Genomic DNA, 15,698 nt, shown 5'->3' with positions numbered 1-15,698 from the left:
TATTCGGAGAACGTTGACTGCAGATCGATTAATAAAAGAAGCCTCTGCAGTGAAAACAAGTTTTTTTCTAAGATTTGACCTTTAGTTCTTGTTTTTTGACACATGCGAAACAGATTCTAACCGTCGTCAAGATATTTTCAACATACTCATTCGGAGAAAGCTTAAATTTTACAGTATTCACTACGGATGCTAGTTGAGCTCAACGCTGATAAAATGTAACAATAACTTTTCAGCTTTAAGCCGAAACTTATCAAGTGTAATCTAGTTGGAAAGAATTTAATAATGATAAACATATACACATTTGTTTAAGTGACATTTTTTGCAGATCATGTACTTTTAATAGTCACAATTACAAAACTTGTAGCACAGTATGGTCATACATGATGAATTTAATAACGCACATACACTATTCACCTTATCTTGTAATCGATTATATAAAAATATATTTATCCAATGTTTATTACTAATAACGCTCATACATTTTTCACCTTATCTTATAATCGATTATATAAAAATATATTTATCCAATGTTTATTACTTATAACGCACATACACTTTTTACCTTATCTTATAATTGATTATATAAAAATATATTTATCCAATGTTTATTACACAAAATTCATGAGTGACTTACGGGTGCAGATAGTGAGAACTAATTTAAAATACTTAAAGTAAATGACTTGACATGTTCAGAGGTACACAACACCTATTCAACAAGGAGACAACATTGTATTTGTTTGTTTAAGGATATAACATATCTAGAATACAAATAGAGACAAAAGCAGTTTTGACATTTTTAAGTACATTACATCATTATCCCTTGACTTTTAATTGACTTATTTCCAATAACCAATTTTAATTTGTATTTCTTATATAAGAATAGATAATTTAGAATAGATAACTTAAGATATTTTTACAAAACAATGAAACATATTTTCAAGAAGTTCAATTTCAAGAGTGCTTTTAATATTATTAAATGAAAAACATGGCATATAACAAGGTTTTTCAATTTAAAGCATGGTTTTCTGTTTACCACAAGCCCACAGCAGTCATTTGATATACATCTGTACTACATTTTTGTGTATATATAAGTTTCATAAACTAAATTACACAAGCGTTGCATCTTAAAGATTGAACAAAAATGAAAATGATTTGAACATATGCATGAAAACAGTGAAATAGTTTAACTGATTGAACAACAATACAGTATTTATTTACACTGACAATTCATTTGTTTTTCATTTTTTAAATAAAAATGGCAAAATGTAAAACGCATAGTCAACACGAATTTCATCAGGCTATTAGCACATTTAAGCACATCAAAATATGTTCTGGTAAATGGGGATCTACATTATATACATATAAAGCACAGACATATTATGTCCGTATGCAAACACCTACACTTGATGAGCAATTGATCACCTTTGTAATAAATTTGTAATCGAACGACTGAACTATATTTTCATAGTATTTTTATTTGAAATCACAACACACTTTCAATGCATAATAATATTCTTTTTCCACTTGAATATTCTTAAATCAGAATGCAAGAAATCAGCACAAACACATCAATAAAATAAACATGTAAGTCTCTTCAAGTCACATAAACTTAAATATTTGATAACAAATTAAGAGTACAAGGCATAACACAATCAATAAATAAATCAAAACTAATGTCAACAACCGAACTATCTGATCTTAAGATATTTTGTGAAGTTTTTTAATTGGGAGATTTCTGGAAACTGGCCGCAGTGAATGCACTCCATTAACAGCTTATGTGGCCATGTCAACGTGAAACAAATTGTAACATAACTCGTAAATTGTCACATTCACTTATCAGCTGCACGTTCATAAAATATACTATAAAAAGTACAGCAAGTACAATGTATAGATTTATCATTAAAATATACACATTTCTGAAGAGACATTTTGTGTCAAACATTCACTTATAATCGTCATAATTACATGTTATTTTTTATTCTACAAATTCCATTAGACTAATTGTCGAGTATATCATGTAAATAATTTGATTTTCTCTATGAATTTACTTGTTATGTTGAGATGTGAACACATTAATTTTCTTACAAGGGAGACTGTGTTTTTATTTTTGAAGCAAACAACATTGTTCTAACCTGAGAACAAAAAGAGACAACTGCACTACTTAACAATTGCCAGCATATAACATCACTCTGCCTTGATTTGTAACTGACTGATTTGTTGCAGTTGCTCTATATATCAATTGCACAATTTACCTATATACAGAGATCCAACATTTATTGTTGGTAAAGTTACTGAGTGATTGAGAGGATGAAAATTTGGACTTGTAAATGTGTATATACACGATATAAAACATAAAAAACTATTATGTTCAAAAACAAATGTCAACACTTATGAGCATGTAAGTACATGTATATTAAATATCAACACAAAATTGGCAAAATCAAACATAACTTTGACATCAGTCATGATTTTTCATAATTCTTTTAATAATTCATTTTTAAATACTCAGTTTCAAAACATTGAAAGCTTTCCAAATAAAGAGGCATTATCTTATAATTTAACAAACCATATCAAGTCAAATAAATAAGGTAGTAGTAGTACATACAGAATTGACAATTGAAAGAAGATTAAATGATTTTGTCTTTATTTAATGAATATTCATTTCGAATAGTGCCATACTTAACACGATTCTTGATAATACTTCTATATTGCATGTAACAACAGAAAACTGAAACTTGTTTTTTACATGAATATAATCCAATACATATTTTGTATATAATGTTACCAGCACAATTTAAACAGCTTTCAATTTTCTTAAGCTCAACGTATGAAATAATGTCTTAAGTACAATTTAATTTTCATGCATTTATCATTATCAGGTGCAAGTTTCATAAGTAATTGATAGACGTGCTATATTTGTGCTTAAAGTAATAATTAACATACACGCCTTAATCAAATATCCTTTATATCATTATATTTAACTATATTTAACAAAAATATTCAATGTTTAATGAATGACACCATCAAAATTCAAAGTCCCCAAAGACATGACATATTGTTTTGCTTTGAACACATCTTTGCTGGTCACATTAATTTATGGTTTCCCCTTAAATTGTTGTGCTTTGTCATTCTGCCATTTCATTCTGAACAAGGTCATTTATTTTTCGCCCGTTACAAAGTTCAAAGATGAGATCTGTCAGAGTTTGTGCTTAACATACCATGAGGAATGTAGAGAATATCTATCTTAAAAAGTATTTATCTCTGAGCTCCTAGTTTTGACTGGGGTCATACGGTAACAACTGCTGCAACTGGCTGTGTTGCTGATTGTCTCTGAGCTCCTAGTTGTAACTGGGGTCAATTTGTTAACAACTGCTGCAACTGGCTGTGTTGCTGATTGTCTCTGAGCTCTTAGTTTTGACTGGGGTCACTATGGTAACAACTGCTGCAACTGGCTGTGTTGCTGATTGTCTCTGAGCTCCTAGTTTTGACTGGGGTCAATATGGTAACAACTGCTGCAACTGGCTGTGTTGCTGATTGTCTCTGAGCTCTTAGTTTTGACTGGGGTCATACGGTAACAACTGCTGCAACCGGCTGTGTTGCTGATTGTCTCTGTGCTCCTAGTTTTGACTGGGGTCAATATGGTAACAACTGCTGCAACTGGCTGTGTTGCTGATTGTTTCTGAGCTCCTAGTTTTGACGGGGGTCAATACGGTAACAACTGCTGCAACTGGCTGTGTTGCTGATTGTCTCTGAGCTCCTAGTTTTGACTGGGGTCAATACGGTAACAACTGCTGCAACTGGCTGTGTTGCTGATTGTCTCTGAGCTCCTAGTTTTAACGGGGGTCAATACGGTAACAACTGCTGCAACTGGCTGTGTTGCTGATTGTCTCTGAGCTCCTAGTTTTGACTGGGGTCAATACGGTAACAACTGCTGCAACTGGCTGTGTTGCTGATTGTCTCTGAGCTCCTAGTTTTGACTGGGGTCAATATGGTAACAACTGCTGCAACTGGCTGTGTTGCTGATTGTCTCTAAGCTCTTAGTTTTGACTGGGGTCAAGATGGTAACAACTGCTGCAACTGGCTGTGTTGCCTGACCATGAGGAATGTAGAGAATATCTATCTTAAACAGTATTTATCTCTGAGCTCCTTGTTTTGACTGGGGTCCATACGGTAACAACTGCTGCAACTGGCTGTGTTATCTCTGAGCTCCTAGTTTTGACTGGGGTCAATATGGTAACAACTGCTGCAACTGGCTGTGTTGCTGAATGACAAGTTTTATTTCGTCAATTGGCGTCTGCAAAAAAAAAACAACGTGATACTGTAAATGTGTTTCCGTCTATTTTTGATACCAAACGAAAAACAAAACTTGCATAGGGTGTTACGACTTATATGACTTGAATCCATAGATGAAACGATGACTCGATTGGTCAATGTGGATTTGAGTGCTACTTAAAAGTACCCCGGGTACTCTTCAAGTATACTACAATATACCCCGGGTACAGAAAATATGCTTAAATGCACCCAGCCAATATTTCACTGTACTCGAGGTTTGCTCCTACCCAAAATCCGATGTGATATAACGCGCTAACGAATTACGAAACTAAATTATCTTTGAAAAAAAACTGACTCAACATTCTTTGAGAGTATGAGTTTCGATTATACTGGGGCAATTTTACAGAACACTGATATAAATATGAACATACTAACTAACTTGAGAAAATGATCAAACAACGGCCAATTTAGCGTTAGTATTCCTGGGTACATTTTCCATACCCTGGGTACATTGTAGTATTTTTAAGAGTACCCGGGGTACTTTTAAGTAGTACCCGGGCTGACAAAGACCAATCAAGCAAAATGATGGACCTGGGACTATTGATACAAAAATAATTAATAATAATTATTTTAGATAAAGTATAACCTCTTTATTACCAAATAATTTGGACTGGGTTTTTATAAAGATCCTTTTTATTATCAAATACTACCTCATCAATAATGACAATAAGCAAAGGCCTACTAGACGATAGTCCCAAAAACATGAATTCAGCGAGAGTTTTTCTGAGAAAACTCAGATGATTTTTATGAAGTAAGAAAATGGTTTGGCCACCATGAACCCACATTCCAATTTTGTGTCAAAACTCTACTACTTATGTCAAAGGAAACATGAATCCAAATAAACAAGAAGGAAATTTCACATGATAATAAATATATTTGGTTTCATCACACAAGAAGCAATACTTTTCGAGGTTCAAGGTTATACTAGAACGTACAGCTGGATGTATGTATCGACGAACAAGGGTCAATCTACATGCACCCACCCATCTCTGAATTCAGGGGCTTGCCAAAAATAAACACATCTCTTGAAAACTCACCCCTAGACTGAGGGTCCTGCTTCAGGGGGATGCTTAATGAGCTGTGACTACAAATGCTTCCAGAACAAACTCAATGCTTTGCTATCCGGGTTTCCTGGAAATAAAGTAAATCATGTGCAAAATGAAACAACAAAACTGAAGACAACACTAGCTTTTTCAAGGATAAAAAACTGGCTCAACCCGGTAACATAATTGTGAGTGTCTTAATAAGATATAAACTTTCATATAAACGAGCACACATATTTTAACTAAAGCTTGCCTTGTGCCCAGGATGTTACGAAGCTGGGTACCACTTGAAACTGTGTACACGTTCAATGAAATAAAATTAAACTATGTAGATGTTATAAATTACTTTCATTTGGTTTTAAGACCAAATTTTATTTCAATGGCGTTTATACAAAACAAAAATATCAAGTGGTGTGATAAAAAGACAAGGGTTATATATAAATTGCTCTAGATCACTTTTTGAACATTCACCAATTGCAACAGATTTTGTTTTTATGGTTAAGTATACGAAGAGCTTCGCTAATATATTGTTTTTTGTAAAGGTGAAGGGACCTATCTCAATACTTCATCAAACAGAAGGAGGGATGGGTGGAGAGGGTGTATAGTGTGAAGATGTGGTCTTTTATTACATTATCTTTCAAAAATGAAAAAAAAGTTACATAACTTGCCTACACAGTCCCCTTATGATAGTGAGCATGTGTTCCAAGTGCGAAATCAATAACCATGATGCTTAAGAAGTAAAGTGCACCAAATCACAAAACTTAACCAAATTTTCAATGTTCTAAGTATAAAAGGGGCAATAATTCTGTCAAAATGCCAGTCAGAGTTAAATAACTTTGCCTGCACAGTTCCCTTATGGTAGTTAGTAATTGATGCAAGTATGAAAGCAATAGCGTTGATACATTAGAAATAAAGTGGACATAAACACAAAACTTAACCTAAATATCACTTTTCTAAGTATAAAAGGGCACATAATTATGTCAAACTGCCAGCCAGAGTTATCTCACTTTGCTTGCCCACTCCCCTCATGATACATGTAGTAAGTGTAACAAGTTTAAATGCAATAGCTTTGATACTTTATAGAAAAGTTGAACTTAACACAAAACTGTTTATTTCATCAAACATGTGCTCAAGATGGTTCCGGAATATGCCCTTACTAGACAGGGCTATACTTCTAATAGGGGTCGCATGAAACAACAGTTATAATATACACACCCTAGTTGTATTGAATCCTGTCAAACTGACACCTGTTTGTTAATTGAAAACTCTATTAATATGGGCATTGGTCATAAATCTGAGACATGGCGGGTGCGCGAAAATGATATCTCCTTAAAATAAGTGATTCCACAGTTTGACGTCATTGAAATGTGCGTAAAAAAGTCAAACTTTGTTTAAATTATAGATTGGTGGACAAAACTAGTCATAATGTGCGCATCTTTATCAATAAATTTAATATGATTTATGACAAACACATGTTTTGTGGATATTCTTCAGACATATTATATTTTAATACTTGCGTTTATATATTTACTCTAGTGAAAAACATAACATCTTTCATTTGTGCATGGAAACCAATTATTATTTCAATAACATAAATCTGTACTCAAAAAAAAATATATAATGCGTACGTTAAAACAAAACACATACTTACAAGAGTAGGTAAGCTGCTTGAAATTATCACATGGTTTCTTGGCTTCCTCAATTGCATGGTTTCTCCTTGCAGACTTTGATGCCACATTACGCAGTCAACTTGTTTACTGCAAATGGCAAAACAACATTTTACAGATAACGTTTAAAGATTATTTCTTAGCTGTAATCAAATCCCTTATCATTCAATAAGACACTAGTTTTTCTGCATATATTCTGCAAACAGAGAAAGAGTATGCAATTTTTAAAGGAACGTTTTTGGTTGTTCTTGCTTCTGCCCTGTGTAAGAGTCCCTTTATTTACAGATAAAGATGGAATATTATTACATAAATTGGTTTAAACGTGTGCAATATGTTTAACAATTATTATTCAAACGGAACAAATACAGTTCATGGAATAAAATAAAATACATATTAAACAAAGATACGCTTGTATATTTTAAAAAAAGCCTACTTTAAATAATCATCAAATTAAAAGCAGCCAAAGCATATCACAATACCATACAATATGTAATGCAATATATTGGTATAATTTGTAGTTACCGGTAAATCTGTTTTTATGTGTTGGCGTATTAATTTCTTTTAGTTATGTCACTGACTTATGTCAGTCAACTTTCTCACAACATATTTGAACAAGTCTCTTTAAAATCTTACACTTTCTTACTTCCATGACCATCCAAGCCCATATGACCATAACATGACCCACATGTCAGTACAGGGACAGGGTGCAGGCCATCCTTAACATGACCCACAGGTCAGTACAGGGGCAGGGTGCGGGCCATCCTTAACATGACCCACAGGTCAGTACAGGGGCAGAGTGCGGGCCATGACCCACAGGGTGCGGGTCATGACCAACTGGTTAGAACAGGGGCAGGTTGCAGGCCATGACCCACAGGTCAGTACAGGGGCAGGGTGCGGGCCATCCTTAACATGACCCACAGGTCAGTACAGGGGCAGGGTACGGGCCATCCTTAACATGACCCACAGGTCAGTACAGGGGCAGAGTGCGGGCCATGACCCACAGGGTGCGGGTCATGACCAACTGGTTAGAACAGGGGCAGGTTGCGGGCCAAGACCCACAGGTCAGTACAGGGGCAGGGTGCGGGCCATCCTTAACATGACCCACAGGTCAGTACAGGGGCAGGGTGCGGGCCATCCTTAACATGACCCACAGGTCAGTACAGGGGCAGAGTGCGGGCCATGACCCACAGGGTGCGGGTCATGACCAACTGGTTAGAACAGGGGCAGGTTGCGGGCCATGACCCACAGTTCAGTACAGGGGCAGGGTGCGGGCCATCCTTAACATGACCCACAGGTCAGTACAGGGGCAGGGTACGGGCCATCCTTAACATGACCCACAGGTCAGTACAGGGGCAGAGTGCGGGCCATGACCCACAGGGTGCGGGTCATGACCAACTGGTTAGAACAGGGGCAGGTTGCGGGCCAAGACCCACAGGTCAGTACAGGGGCAGGGTGCGGGCCATCCTTAACATGACCCACAGGTCAGTACAGGGGCAGGGTATGGGCCATCCTTAACATGACCCACAGGTCAGTACAGGGGCAGAGTGCGGGCCATGACCCACAGGGTGCGGGTCATGACCAACTGGTTAGAACTGGGGCAGGTTGCGGGCCATGACCCACAGGTCAGTACAGGGGCAGGGTGTGGGCCATGACCCACAGGTCAGTACAGGGTTAGGGTGCGGGCCATGACCCACAGGTCAGTACAGGGGTAGGGTGCGGGCCATCCTTAACATGATTAGAAGAGGCAGAGTGCAATAAAAATAAAACATAATAAAAGCAAATTTGAATATAGCAATATGCTAAAATATATTCTTAAACAAAACAAACTAGTTAATATTAAATGGTTGAGAATATACTAATATCATACAGACATATTTGCATTCATACCTCTCGTAGTTTAATGCATATGCACCACTGTTGTTGATGTTTAGTATACGACTGCTGCTGAAACTGTTTTTGCTGCTGTGCTGACGTGGCTTGGTTGCTAGGATTCCGCTTGGCACTTAACAATGGCCACTGAAAAATATGTTATATTGGATAATTTGTTATAATGTAATCAAAATTGACAAGTGGTTCAAGGGATTTAATGCTTTTGTTGTTTTTATACACAAATATTAACACACTTCTGTGCACACTATTAGTTAATCCCCCTGAATACAATATAAGTAACACAGCTTCTGTAATTCCATGTATGGTGAGATACAGAAACAGTAAATTATTATTATGCAAGAGAGTTACTTGGCCAATGATAAGTTAGAGCTTTGTCACAAAATGATAACTTAACCTCAACCCAGACTTCATGGGGTTCACATGATTGAAGTTTCATCTGATTCCCTTTAGAAATGTAGACATATACATATGTGGTGAGGTAAAACTATGTTTACATAAATGAAAAATAAACCCGATGAAAATATCGCAAAATAAAACTGGATAAAAATATTGCATAAACATATTGCATGTGTTAATCGGTTGCATGTCTCCAATCAGACCTGACTGATATATAATCTATATACTACCTCTGACCAAGTTTGGTGAATTCAACTTGAACTAGAGCTTTGTCACTGAATGTGACTTATACCCCCATACCACTTTGACGCAGGATAAAAAGTTGTTTAAAAGTTTCGGATGAATACAATTTGAATTAGAGTCCGGACAAAGTGGCGCCGTTGAAAATGCACTAATTGACCCTATGACCTAGTTCTTGACCCGACATGACCCATATTCTAACTTGACCTAGATATCAACTAGATGCAACTACTGACCAAGTTTGGTAAAGATCGGATGAATACAATTTGAATAAGAGTCCGGACAAAGTGGCGCTGTTGAAAATGGACTAATTGACCCTATGACCTAGTTTTTTACCTGGCATGACCCATATTCGAACTTGGCCTAGATATCAACTAGATGCAACTACTGACCAAGTTTGGTGAAGATAAGATTTATACAATTTGAATTAGAGTCCGGACAAAGTAAAATGCACTAATTGACCCTTTGACCTAGTTTTTGACCCAGCATGACCCATATTCGGACTTGACCTAGATATCAACTAGATGCAACTACTGACCAAGTTTGGTGAAGATCGGATGAATACAATTTGAATTAGAGTCCGGACAAAGTGGCGCCGTTGAAAATGCACTAATTGACCCTATGACCTTGTTTTTGACCCGGCATGACCCATATTCGAACTTGGCCTATAAATCAACTAGATGCAACTGCTGACCAAGTTTGGTGAAGATCGGATGAATACAATTTGAAATAGAGTCCGGACAAAGTGGCCCCTTTGAAAATGCACTTATTGACCCTATGACCTAGTTTTTGACCCGGCATGACCCATATTCGAACTTGGCCTAGATATCAACTAGATGCAACTGCTGACCAAGTTTGGTGAAGATCGGATGAATACAATTTGAATTAGAGTCCGGACAAAGTGATGCCTTCCGCCCGCCGCCCGCCCGCCGCCCGCCCGCCGCCCGCCCGCCCGCCCGCCAAGGGGTTTCACATAATACGTCCCGTATTTTATACGGGCGTATAAAAACAGCGGACACCATGCTCTATTCTTAAAACGCAATAGTGACCTCTTGACCTAGTTTTTCACACAGAAAGGCCCATGTTCTGACTTGGCCTTAAGATCATCTCCATAAAACTTCTGAACAAGTTTGGTGAAGATCGGATGTAAACTACTTGAATTAGAGAGCGGACACCTTGCTGAATGTTAAAAATGCACAAAGAGACCCGGTGACCTAGTTTTAGGCTTGGAATGGCCCATGTTCAAACTTGTCCTAGAGATCATTTAGAAAAAACTTGTGACCACGTTTGGTGAGGATTGGATGAAAACTACTTGAATTAGAGAGCGGACAACATGCTGAATGTTTAAAATGCACTAAATGACACCGTGACCGAGTTTTTAACCCGACAAAGCCCATGTTTAAACTTGGCCTATACATCATGTGGTAAAGATCGGATGAAAACTACTTGAATTAGAGAACGGACACTAAATACGGATCGACAGACAGACCGACAGACTAGTTCACTCCAATACTACCTATATACCCCCCTAAACTTCGTTTGTGCAGGTATAATTAAGCCAGTTATTCTGATAAAAAACTTTATAATGTGCTATAACTAGGGGCTAGCTCTATGCAGAGTTTATTGTAACCATTTTTGGATTGGGACAATTTGTAAAACATCATAGTGTTTTGAATTAAATTGGGAAAATGGTTGTAGTTTTTGCTAAACATAATTTAAAAATTGAGAATAAGTGCTATCAAGATAAATTGCACTAAGGTTCAACTTATAGAGCTGCATAAGGAAACAAACTCAATTTGTAACCCATTAAAACATTGTTTGGGGTCAAACCTTGAATTGAAAACTTTAGCCAGTAATTATGGAAAAAATAAACTGTTTAAGATTAGGAATGGGACTCAAGTTTGGCCCCAATTTCGACAAAATGAATAACACTCTATGATCTCACCTGAAGCTCAAGAAGCTGAGCTGATATGCTGGCCTCGCTGATATTGCCAAAGGCTGAATTTGAGTTCTGATTAACTCAATGTTGCAACCTATCAAAACATTCTTTTTATTGCGGGAAACCATGAATTGAGAACTTAAGCCAGTAATCATGGAGATAGACTTTTTGAGATAACAATGGGGCTGAATTTCAGCCCTAATTTCAACAAAAAAATTAACACTGTAAGGTCTCACCTGAAGCTCAAGAAGCGGAGATGACATGCTGGCCTTGCTGATATTGCTAAGAGCCGAGTTTGAGTTCTGCTTTCTTAAGGTTGAGAGTCGAAGGGCGTACTGGACCACACAACAAAACTGCTAATATTTTTCAAAGCCTTCTCTTGCATCAATTCAATGCGAGGCCTTCTGGGCTTGGAGTGCTAAGTCCTCATACCAAACCCAGACATGTTCACTTTAAGCACCTTGTTCACAATAGTGGGCGTAATTTGCGGCTGTGGCACACCCCATGTATGTATGGATCTCTTAGTGTTTACAACAAGGTCTTTACTGCCTTTCTGTGTCATCATGGAAGTATTGTGCTCTGAGTTCACAGCAAAGTCATTACTGCTTTTCTGTGTCAACAAGGATGTATTGTGCTCTGTGTTCACAACCAAGTCATAATTGCCTTTCTGTGTCAGCATGGATGTATTGTGCTCTGTGTTCACAGTCAAGTCATTACTGCCTTTCTGTGTCAGCATGGATATATTAAGCTCTGTGTTCACAGCCAAGTCATTACTGCCTTTCTGTGTCAGCACGGATGTATGTTGCTCTGTGTTCACAGCCAAGTCATTACTGCCTTTCTGTGTCAGCATGGATGTATTGTGCTCTGTGTTCAGAGCCAAGTCATTACTGCCTTTCTGTGTCAGCAAATGATGTATTGTGCTCTGGGTTTTCACAGCATAGTCATTACTGCTTTTCTGTGTCAGCATGGATATATCTTGCTCTGGGTGTTCACTGCATAGTCATTACTGCCTTTCTGTGTCCGCATGGATATATTGTGCTCTGGGTGTTCACAGCATAGTCGTGACTGCCTTTCTGTTTCCGCATGGATGTAGCATGCTCTGGGTGTTCACAGCATAGTCATTACTGCCTTTCTGTGTCAGCATGGATGTAGCATGCTCTGGGTTTTCACAGCATAGTCATTACTGCCTTTCTGTGTCAGCATGGATGTAGCATGCTCTGGGTATTCACAACCAAGTCATTACTGCATTTCTTTGTCAGCAAGGATGAAGCGTGCTCTAGGTTTTCACCACTAAGTCATTACTGCCTTTTTGTGTCAGCATGGATGTATCGTGCTCTGGGTATTCACAACCAAGTCATTACTGCCTTTCTTTGTCGGTAATATTGCCAAAAGTCCATTCTATTATGATATTTTGGCCGCTGAATGGACAATCTGGGGCAGTCCGTAACCCTACTGTCGTCTAAACTATCAACAGCAGAAGCATCCCACTAGGAAAGCTTACGCTTTTATTGTTCCTTGATTTTCTCCCGTTCAATTTCTGTTTGTCCCATAAAGATTGGAACAAGTTATTGAACTTTTTGTTCTTCAGGATATTTGTTGTGATGTCCAACAGCAACAACTGACTGTTAGCGTTACCATAACTACTGCTATAACTTTTCGTGTCTGTAAAACTCGTCCCTCTCAGGCCCACGCGGAACTCTAGCTTAACAAAACTACCCAGGCTTATGTGTGGACAACTCGACGTTTGACCAGAATCATGCTCAGAATTTCCTGCAGAACGGAGTTGTTCAACGATGCTGACTTTTTCAGTCAGGAGGTCAAGGGGAAGGAGTTAGAAGTCAGGGGAGGGGAAGGGTTGTTCTGGACTGGGGCTCCTGCAGGCGGGACTCGTGCGGTTGCTGGGCCAACTCGATATCAATGCTGGTGCTCTGCTGAAAACAACAACAACACAGTGAGTGATAGGAACTTGTAACAATTATATTATAATCTATAACAAACTATGCCTCTTGACTGGCTGTGAAGGTTTTCAACAACATGAATTTCTAATCCGGCATTTTATTGGTTCCTTGTCCTTAATAGCATGAACATAAATACAATTAAGTCATTTTGTATTAAAACAAGAAAAGTGTTGGCTAATGCTATACTTATCTGTACATTTATATCTATTATCTTGACTCCATTTCCAGAAATGTATTTTCATAAACCAATATGCGGATCACTAATGTTAGAAAGTGTCGTCCCAGATTAGCATGTGAAATTCACATAAGCTAATAAGGGAGGGTTCTTTCTGATTTTTGCTGCAAAACACAAAGAAGGAAAACCATTTGGTTAAAAATTTAATATTTTTAATTGTACTTATTCTACTAATCACATTACTTTTAAAATGTCATTAGATATGTTTTGTTGTTATTATATGTTTCAATAAATGGGAGGCAACAATATTAATATTTAAAAATAATATTAATGTCTCACCAACGTTGCAAAAAAACACACACACATATTATTTTACCTTGCCTTTACTGATCTTTGATGGTTAAAATCTGTTTAAATTCACATTAGAAAACAGTCTTAAAGTCAATCAACATGTAAGTTGTAAGACATAATACAAATAAATAAAACATTAAACAACTTAAGGGCAACAACTCACTGCTGGTGCAGATCTACAGTTCTCTCCCTTGTTAGTTTCAGCTAAAATGTCCTTCATGTTGCAATACGAGGACATGGGAAGGCTGTCTCACCCTCACATCGCTGGACTTTGATTTGGCTGAGCCTTTCACTACTCCTTGGTCTTCTGAGCTTAGCAGTTGCTGTAACATTGAGAAAGCCGATAGTCTTTTGAACTTGCCAAAAAAGTATCTGTACCACACCAATGAGGAAAATTAGCGTAATATTATCAAACATCGGGAAAATTCTATCTTTTAATTTGAGAATTATATGTCTTTTTAATTGCATGGAACTTCATTGCACAAATCCAATCAAAATATATTCTTTGACATGCGTTTTTGTTGAAATGTTCAGTTTCAGTGCTCAATTTATTAGTCCACTTGCATATAAGGAAGTGCCTATTACGTGTACTTTATAAAGATGGAAAAGTTTGTTTCACACATACACCTTGGAGTAAAAATTATGTTTCAGGCCATTTGCCCTTAATTACCATCATATTACAATACTAGTTTGCCTGTACTTTGATAAATCTATATTTTCACAGTTACCAATAACAAAACAATATTTTGTCCAAGTTATTTAAAACATTAACTGTGTTTGATATGATATTTTGTGAACAAAATACGACTCAAAATTTTTAATTTTGTGAAAAAATGAGTAACCAACTCTTTAAAAATGGCAAACTATGTTAAATTGGGAAATTTTGAGCTACTATTAGAATTGCTCAATATGTATGTTAAATTTGCATTTATATGTACACCAATGTTTTAATTACCAGTTTTTAATCATAGTGGTTTTTATACCATATTTGTTCTAATCAGAATTTACAAATACCAACAGACTGGAAGCAGACTAAACTTGAGCCATATTCAGGACAACTGGGCTTAATGAATATGTATAGTACCACATTAGCCTGTGAAGTCCACACAGGCTAACTTGAGACGACACTTTCCACCAAGACATGATTTTTGTTTAGAAATAATTTCTTTAAAGCGAAAATTTCCTCAAAAATGGAAAGCATTATCCCTGATAATTCAGAGTGCGCACTGCACAGGCTAATCTGTGGATGGTACATAACATGCATTAAGCACCCTTTTCCCATAACAAGGCTCACCTGGTATCATCTTGTACAACTCTGTAACAGACTGTAGGGGGATTTACTTTGAGCCTCATACCGAGAAAACAGGGCTTTATAAATTGTGCACAAAGTGTCTGCCCAAATAAGCCTACCGTAGGTTTCCACGTATAGCGCGCAGTGTTTTACCTCCAAAATTCAAATTAAAAAGCTGGTGCGCGCTATACATTGATACAACGCCATCCTGGCTGCTAGATTGGTAAAAAATATGTTGTGTAATCGTAAATAATCAAAATAGCCGCCATGTTTTTTTCCAGAAAACTACCACCCTATAATCGTACAGACTGAGGGGCCATTGTCGAAACAACTGGTAGATATGAATGCGGTAGAAGAAGTTTTGGTAAAAAATAAATATGTTTGAATAAACATGCGGACATTTCTTTTTTTGTGTT

The 15,698-nt window shown here is 37.1% G+C and overlaps 1 protein-coding gene and 1 long non-coding RNA gene across 3 annotated transcripts in view; both read right to left on the bottom strand.

Annotated features, from left to right (window-relative positions):
• Positions 1 to 3,830: 3,830 nt before the first annotated feature.
• LOC127839242 (uncharacterized) lies at positions 3,831 to 9,078 on the bottom strand. The gene is made up of 4 exons (XR_008030241.1): positions 8,930 to 9,078; positions 7,027 to 7,132; positions 5,370 to 5,463; positions 3,831 to 4,294 (listed from the first exon to the last, which is right to left on the bottom strand). It is a non-coding gene; the product is annotated as an uncharacterized LOC127839242 (long non-coding RNA).
• Positions 9,079 to 12,820: 3,742 nt separating this feature from the next.
• Positions 12,821 to 15,698, bottom strand: part of LOC127839234 (uncharacterized) — a 177,384-nt gene continuing 174,506 nt past the window's right edge. Inside the window, exons 3-4 of one of the 2 annotated variants that reach the window (XR_008030236.1) lie at positions 14,155 to 14,314; positions 12,827 to 13,438 (exon numbers count right to left, since the gene is read on the bottom strand). The gene's annotated coding sequence lies outside the window, so the exon portion shown is untranslated. Of the gene's footprint in view, positions 13,439 to 14,154; positions 14,315 to 15,698 lie in introns of both variants that reach the window. The other variant, XM_052367516.1, reaches the window with a different exon arrangement.

This window comes from Dreissena polymorpha, chromosome 7 (assembly GCF_020536995.1).
Source record: "Dreissena polymorpha isolate Duluth1 chromosome 7, UMN_Dpol_1.0, whole genome shotgun sequence".
Classification (NCBI taxonomy): domain Eukaryota; kingdom Metazoa; phylum Mollusca; class Bivalvia; order Myida; family Dreissenidae; genus Dreissena; species Dreissena polymorpha.
This window is presented reverse-complemented; position numbering and strand designations above follow the sequence as displayed.